Source organism: Pelodiscus sinensis, chromosome 3 (genome assembly GCF_049634645.1).
Source record: "Pelodiscus sinensis isolate JC-2024 chromosome 3, ASM4963464v1, whole genome shotgun sequence".
Lineage (NCBI taxonomy): Eukaryota > Metazoa > Chordata > Testudines > Trionychidae > Pelodiscus > Pelodiscus sinensis.
The window spans coordinates 118,710,780-118,718,990 of record NC_134713.1 but is presented as its reverse complement, the minus strand read 5'-3'; positions in this window follow the sequence as shown (position 1 = coordinate 118,718,990).

Genomic DNA, 8,211 nt, shown 5'->3' with positions numbered 1-8,211 from the left:
ATACCGTTCAAGAAAGCTATGTTAGAAAAAATAGGAAAATCACAGATCAGGTGAAACTTACTCGGGGTAGTCCTAGAGGAAGTTCCAATAGGAGAACTCAGAGAGTGACAATCAGAAAACTTCGTTGCTGTCTCAGAGCTATAGGATCCGTGCAATGCCCCATTTTTTTCAGTCTGTTGAAGGAACACCTTCAGTCTGGCAGACCCTCAGAGGATCCCATGCTTCCTTAAGGGTAGACCACACAGCCTCACCACAATATACTTTGTTCTGCCCCAAGAACTGATTTAACTCTCTTGCACCCCTAGGTGGCAATGCAAAGTAGAGTGGGAAACTAAGGCATGCATAGGCACCATTATGTTATTACAGAAAGTTCTCACTTCACTGCAGTTGTCTTATATGGAGTTCTCATTGTTTATTAGCACCTTGGTCTTAAGGTTTCTCACTTTGTGGATACTTAAGACAGAAGGCAAAAGTGCATAAAGCACTTACCTGCGGATATAGTCTCATACTCTGCTTTCTGTACCTTCCCTAGCAAGTTGGATGCATAATGAGTAACTGAAAACAAGGAGTGGGACTATGCCTATCTAAACAGCCTGCCACAGTGGGCTTTTATTTAAAAAAAAAAAAAAAAGATGCACACAGAACAAGGAGGCCATTTTTCAGTTACTCAGTGTACAAGTGTCCTCTATCCTCATCTTAAGTTTTCTTAAACACTCTTTTATTGCATAGGGTCACAAGTAATGTTTGCTTTTTCAGATCATACCCTGCTGATCACCATGAGATTTGTGCTCTCAGACTGCAGACTATCCAAGCCAGAGTCTGTATAGCACCAAGAGCCTTTAGCTTAGGGTAAATCTTACATATAAAACCACTATAGAGGCATAGCTGTGCTGCTGTAGCACTCTAGTGTAGACACGGTCCATGCTCATAAGAAGGGTTCTCCTCTTAGTATAGGGAAGCCATCTCTGAGAGGTTGTAGTTGGGTTGACAAAGGAATGCTTCAGAGAAGGACTGGTTTCTTGAATGCTAGGAGTTCCCCTCCCCATGGGAACTACTGGCTGAGTAACACTAATATATCTGCCACAGGACATAAGGCAACCTTCTAGCTGATGGATATGCTGCATTCAAATCCAAAGCCAGTATTACCAGGGACACTTAGATCTATATTTCAAAGGGTGGCTTGAAGCCCCTTAATGCAGACAATAGATTGCATTCACTGAAGGGATGTGTTAAATAAAATGCTTTGGGCTATGTCTGTATCCTTTTCCACTGCTATGCACAGTCTGCCTAAACCAGTTAAAACAGCAAAACAAATGAAATTACATTCCTTATTGTCTGAGTTAGTGCTATCTGACTTTGCTGTCCAAGTGGACAAGTTCTCTGAATGTCCCAGCAGGTAAAAATGACTTAAGAAAACACTTTAATAGACAATGATTTGCCAGTACTAGCCAAGCAGCAGGAAGTACTGGCGGTACCCATGCTATTTCTGAGAATAATTTCACACACAGATGACCGGGCTGTTTTGATTGTCAAAGTGGGGCTGCTTCCAGGCAAATTTATTTCTTTGTAGAAGAGCATTTCCCTCTGTCTGAAAAGTCTAAATGTGTTAATGAAACTGATGATTTAGTGACTTAAAAACAGATTTTTTTTGGCCAATGGAAATCTTTATAACTCAGAGTTAAAAGATCCTGTGGTAATGTTAAGGGAGGGTGTTAATGCCTGTGTTTTGACCAAACTTCTGTCTGTCTAGGCTTTTCCTATAGCTTCAGTTGGGAGATGTATTCTCTCTCTCTTCGCTATTGAGAAATTAACTTGTGCACTGCTTAACAGTAAGGCCATGTCCACACTATGTGGAAGATCAACGCTGCCCCAGTCAATCTTCTGGTGTTCGATTTAGCAGGTCTAGTGAAGACCTGCTAATTCAAACTCAGAGGGTGTCCTCGTCAGTGCTGGTACTCCTGCTCTTCATGAGGAGTAAGGGAAGCAGATACACGCATTTGCTCCCATTGACTTCCCACTGCGTGGACAGTGATTTAAGAGACTTTGACAACAGCTATGTAATTAACGTAGTTGGAGTTGCATATCTTAAGTCAATCTTCTGCTCTAGTGTAGAGCAATCCTCATTGTGTTCCTCAGAAATAGCTTCTTCCTTTTAGTGGTAAATTAAATATTTCTACACTTCTGTTCCTCTATACCTTTGCCAGGAGTGTTGCAACTCTTACCTTGAGTATTTTCAGATCTGCTGCTGGAAACATACTATTGAAGTTCAGTGTGTTACTGTCAAAAATGATTTCTCTGTCAGTTGCCACCAATCCAGAAATAGAATTAGATCCTCTCAATTTGTTTAATGAAAACTTGTTAGCACAACTAAAAAAGGTGGGTTTCAGAGCTACTCATCTCCCACTTTCTGACATTTTCAAATAATGATGTTGCATTGGGAAAAAAAATGATTTTCTACAACAATAAAATCGGTAGCTAGATAAAAACAGAGGCAGAAATGGAATTCTTGTGGTAACGTTTAGAGAGATCACACAGTGGCATATAACCCATGCTTTTGGCGTCTGATAGTGCAAGAAAGGCCACTAGCAGTATCCTCTGAAGCTACTGTAGTATTCACACAATTGTCCAAAGCAGTTTACCAGGGAAACCGAAACAGGTGTTCTAAATATGCTTATCCATAGTTAAGTATCTATTTTATATAAAAGCAAAAGTGACAGGCAGAAGGTGAAAAATTACACTGAACACAAATATTAAAAGATTAAACAGCACTCGCATAGGAGCAAAAACTTGATGCTCTTGCGTTCCTGTTGTCATGCCAACAGTGTATTCAAAGAATGTCTGTTTGTTACACTAAACTCAAATGCCTAAAACACAAGTTTCCTATAAAACTGGGGTGGTATTCAACTGTCAGTTATGGTAAGCACATTTTCATCCTATTTGTTCACAATTTAATGTCACTTAAATTACCTCTATAGCAATTTCAGTGTAGCTTCTGTATGCATAATATCTGGCAAATAATCACTGTTCATTCGGTGCCTGGGCAGATCACTATTATAGTTCAAGTTAATAATCTTCTCACTGTCCCAAGAGTTGTTTTCATTAAGATAATGACTTCACCCGACATCGTAAAGTTTAGTAATGGTATTTTTGATGAGCTTTCCCTGTTAGGAAAGGTACTATTAACTGGATATATTGGAATAGCATAGGGAGGTCTCTGCTATTTAAGGATGGCATCTAATATTGGATTTAAGAGTGGGATATTCAAAGGTATTAAGCAGGGTCAGCATGAGGCATCTGTAGTCAGTTCTCACTGCACATGGTCCCACGCTTTATTATTGGCCCCACTCCAGGCTCTATTCTCATATACAGGAGATTTAGACTATTTTTTTTTTACATATATATTATACACACAAATAGGCCCTGTTCCTGATCCATATATTTTAAGTAGGCCCAGTAAATAATCATGCCAGCCCTTGTATTTAGGGATCCATCCTTTGGGTTTAGGCTCCTAAATCCCAGTTTTGGGTCCACTGATATTAACAAAACTCCTCTCAAATCCTGTAATAGCCAAAACTTCACTCAGCACATAAGTTTTCAGAGTAAAAGCTCCCTAGCCCCTATGTTCCTGTGTCCTGTCCACTGTTGCCTCCATCTAGGCATCTGGAGGAGTGTCTGTGTGTTTGTGGAGAGGGAGAGGTTTTTCCTGATGGACGACAGACTGATATTGTCACGCTCTCTGGCCATGAAGGCATCCAGAGAGAAGAGGGTTGGTGAGCGTAGTGAGCAGTGGGCACAGCCCCTTAGTCAATTTTAAACCAGTGGTCAGAGCACTCACCTTGGAAGTGGGAAACCCATGTTCAGTTCCCCTTTCAGGAGGCTGCTCTTGTCCAATGTTTCTCAACTTTTTTTTTTTAAATAAAGTATCCCTTAAAAAATAAGTACTCCCAGTACCTATAGTTTTCAGACATACGCAATTTTTTTCTACCATTGCAATGTATTTGTTAAACAACTTAATCATAGCCAGGTGGGCGATGAAACTTTTGGGTGTAAAAAGTACAAAAATAATAAATCGCTATAAAACGTAAACAAAAATTCAGTTGTCTCCAAATTTCAGTTGTGTTGACATATCCCCCAGACTTCTCTTGAGTACCCCTAAGGGTACTAGTACCACTGGTTGAGAAACATGCTGTGCCCTCAAACACTTCTGTTGGAAGCTGCTCCACTTTGGATCAATAATAAAAGTGTGACAAGAGCAGCAGAACTGGCCCCAGGGTCTCCTAACCCCATTCTTTTTCTCACTTGCCCAATGACTCTCTGTGCTCAAATACTTAACTAACATGTATTCTCCACAATTGCAAGGCCTCAGTCCCTTTGTTGACCATGACCTAACTGCTTTACGTCACTGCCACTGTATATGTGAAAAGTCTCAGAGGGGGAGCTGTGTTAGTCTGTACTGCAAAAACGAGGGAGTCCTGTGGCACCTTATGCTATATCTACGCTACCAAGTTATTTCGGAATAACTCCCGAAATAAGCTTATTCCTCTTCACAAGTAAGAGTTATTATTTTGAAACTAGCCAATTAGCCCGTCATAAGACGGGATTTTCAGGTCTCTCCTCTACCTTGGTCTTCTCTCCTGAACCTCCGGTCTCTCACTCCATCTCTCTCTCTCTCCTCCTGCTGCCTCCCCCACTCTCTCTCAGCTCTCCTCCACCTCCTGACTCTCTTGCCTTCTGCCTCTCTCTCTGTCTCTTTGGGTACGTCTAGACTACCGCGTTTTGTCGACGGAAGTTTTGTCGACAGATACTGTCGACAAAACTTCCGTCGACAAAGAGCGTCCAGACACATTGAGTTCTGTCGACAAAGCAAGCTGCTTTGTCGACAGAACTCGGTAGTCTGGACGCAATGTTACAGGCAATAACACCTTCTGTCGACAGAGTTCTGTCGACAGAAGGTGTTATGCCTTGTAAAATGAGGTTTACCAGCGTCGACAAAACTGCTGAGTTCTGTCGACGTTATGTCGACAGAACTCAGCGGTAGTGTAGACGCTGGTATAGTTTTGTCGACAAAAGTCCACTTTTGTCGACAAAACTAGGTAGTCTAGACACACCCTTTCTTTCTCTTCTTCCCCTCCTGCCTCTCACTCTCCCTTTCTCTTCTCCTCCTCCTCCTCCTGCCTCTCTCTCCCCTCCGTCTCTCCCTGCCCCCGTACCGCTTCCCCTTCCCCTCCTGCCGTGGTGCTTGGCTGAGTGCTGCCTGCTCAGCTGGGCCACGGTGAGGGAGGGGGGCGGGGCGGTGACTTACACGGTCAGGAGGTGGGGTTATGTACATCATTGCCCTGCCTCCCCTCCTCTCCTGCCGTGGGGGAGCCCAAATGGCCCCTTGTGCCACTGGCTCCCCCGCGGCGGCTCGGCTGAGGGGCGCAGCAGTCAGCTGACGGGCGCAGCAGGAGGGGAAGAGGGGGCGGTGATGTACATGGCCCCACCACCTGGCCATAAACGTCGCTGCACCGCTCGCTTCCTTTCCCTCCGTGATGGCTCGGCTGAGTGTTGCATGCTCAGCCAGGCCACTGCAGGGGAGCCCAAATGCTCCCCCGCGGCAGCCTGGCTGAGGGGCGCAGCACTCAGCGCCACGGCGGGAGGGGAAGGGGGGTGAGATGCTGACGTACACGGCCAGGGGGCATGGCCGAGTATGTCAGCATTACAGACTCACTGACATTGGGCTACTATATATATAATAACAAGCTTAGTACTATGGACGCTTGCCTTATTTCAAAATAACTCCCCAGTGTAGACATTCCCCTAGGGCAGTGATTCCCAAATGTTTTAGCATCACGCCCCGCCTTTTTGATTTTTGAGGAAATCCTCATGCCCCCCCTCCCAAAAAAAGCAGCAAAACTTGGGGTGGGATTGACAGGGGTGTGTGTGGCTGGGTTGCCTAGCGCCCCCTGGAATTTCTTCATGCCCCCCAGTTTGGGAACCCATGCCTTAGGGTATGTCTACACTGCATTCCTCCTTCAAGAGAGGAATGCAAATGCAGCTGAGTGAAATTACAAATGAACTGCAGATTTGAATTTCCCCACTTCATTTGCATAATTGCGTCTGGGCGCTTTTTCAAAATACCTTATTTCGAAAGAAAAAACACAGTCTAGATGGGGTTATTTTGGAGAAAAAAAACCCCTCTTCCAAAATAACCCTTAAACCTCATTTTTAAGGAGTAAGGGTTATTTCGAAAGAAGAGGTTTTTTTTTCAAAATGACCCCATCTAGACTGCTTTTTTTTTCAAAATAGGGTATTTCGAAAAAGTGCCCAGATGCAATTATGCAAATGAAGCGGGGAATTCAAATTCGTGCTTCATTTGCAATTTCTCTCAGCTGCATTTGCATTCCTCTCTCGAAGGAAGAATGCAGTATAGACATACCCCTAGAGACTAACAGATTTATTAGGGCATAAGCTTTCATGAGTAAAACCTCAAAGATATAGTGCATGAATAATAGCACAAGATGGAACAAAAATGTCACATAAAGAAAAAAAAAAACCAGCCATACTTCAGAAGTCTAAGTTCTGCTTTAAAAGCAAAAAAACAAAACAAACAAAAAAAACCCCAAACAAACAGAATGTTTGAGGCTTTGTGCTTTAAAAAGTCTTTTGATCTTAGGAATGGTTTGTTCCTTCCAAGAAAAGCACATAGGTGTATAAAACATCAAAAGCTTCTGTTTTAAAAACTGGTTGAGGTTAAGTGACAGAGCATTTAATCATCAAATTGTTTACAAAATCCAAGCTTTCACAAATGAGGAAATGAAAAAAGACATTATATATCCTGTTCTGCTGAAATAATGAACAGACATGTTCTTATCAAGTAACGCTTTTTTTCAATAAAATCATACCTCTGACCCAAAATCCTAGACTACTCATTTATGAGGAATCTCAAAATATAAACACAGCCCCTTTGAAAAAGAAGCATGAAATTAAAAATTCACTAACCTTAAATGTACACCCATATATGTAATTTTACCATAGGTTAGTACTGATGCATGTATACCTAACAAATTACTCTAATTTTCAATTCTTCATAATGCAATCAGTGTTACTTTGTGTTCTACTTAATGAAAATGCTGTATGTGGGCAGTGTAAGCTTTATGAAGTCCTTAGCTATTTATTTATTTTCTTTTAAGGATTTGGTAGGTAACAATATTTTTGTAACTTAGCAACATTGACTTTTGAAATGGATTTGTATGGTCTTTTGGAATTTCCAAAGTTTTATCTTTTCTTTAAACATTTCTCATTATTTCTTTCCAGTACATAAATAAAGAAATGGCTGGGTTTTTAAAAATGTGAACAAGTGGAATTAGTCAGGGCACAACGTTAATAGTGGCTCCTGAATTACCCTGTCCAATTAATGCATGTGACAAACATGCTGTCTCAGCCTAGACCTGTACACAGACAATTGCAGAAGCACCCCTCCACCTGTGCTGAATCCACTTGAAATCATGGGGAAGGGAGATGTGGGTGCAGGGATTTGTCCATGTGGGGTTAGCTGCAAATATATATTAGCCATTCAAGTACAGTCTAGCTTCATTCTGAATCAAGGTAAGAAGTTCAAAAGTCATAGTACATTAAGGGGCAAATTGTGCCTGGCTGTTGCACAGGGCTGGGCTGGGCAGATGAGGAAGAGAATAAGGGGAAATGTGGAGCTTCCCTTTCCTAGGGCATTCACAGGGCCCTGGCCAGACACCCTTCCTCAAAGGACACTGCTGGTTTTATATTAATTATATGGTTTCCTTCTTCCCACACTAGCTGAACTAGGACATCTGACATATCTTTAAATGAGTAGGAGGAACTGTTTTTCTATATGAAGAAAATAAAATATTCTGCTCTCTGGGATTTTTTCACCGTGCTCATTTTTTGTCCATTAAGATACATCAAGAGTCTGCTGTGCTAACACAAAAATCCCTTCCCAAGTACTGCATCCGTTCAGACCAAAGCGGTCACTTCAGAGAGATGGAGCTGTGTATCTAGTAGTGGCTGATGTATAAGAGTTTACCAGATTGGGAGGTGTGAAAATTGTGTCATGGTCCATGAAATCAGGTCTCCTCGTTGAAATCTTGGTTCCAGCCAGTCTGCTCTGAAGACATAGCAGAGAGCATGGGCTGCTGGCCAGGTGCCCAGCGGTGCAAGCAGTGCTGTGGCCAGTAGCAGTGGAGAAGTGAGTGT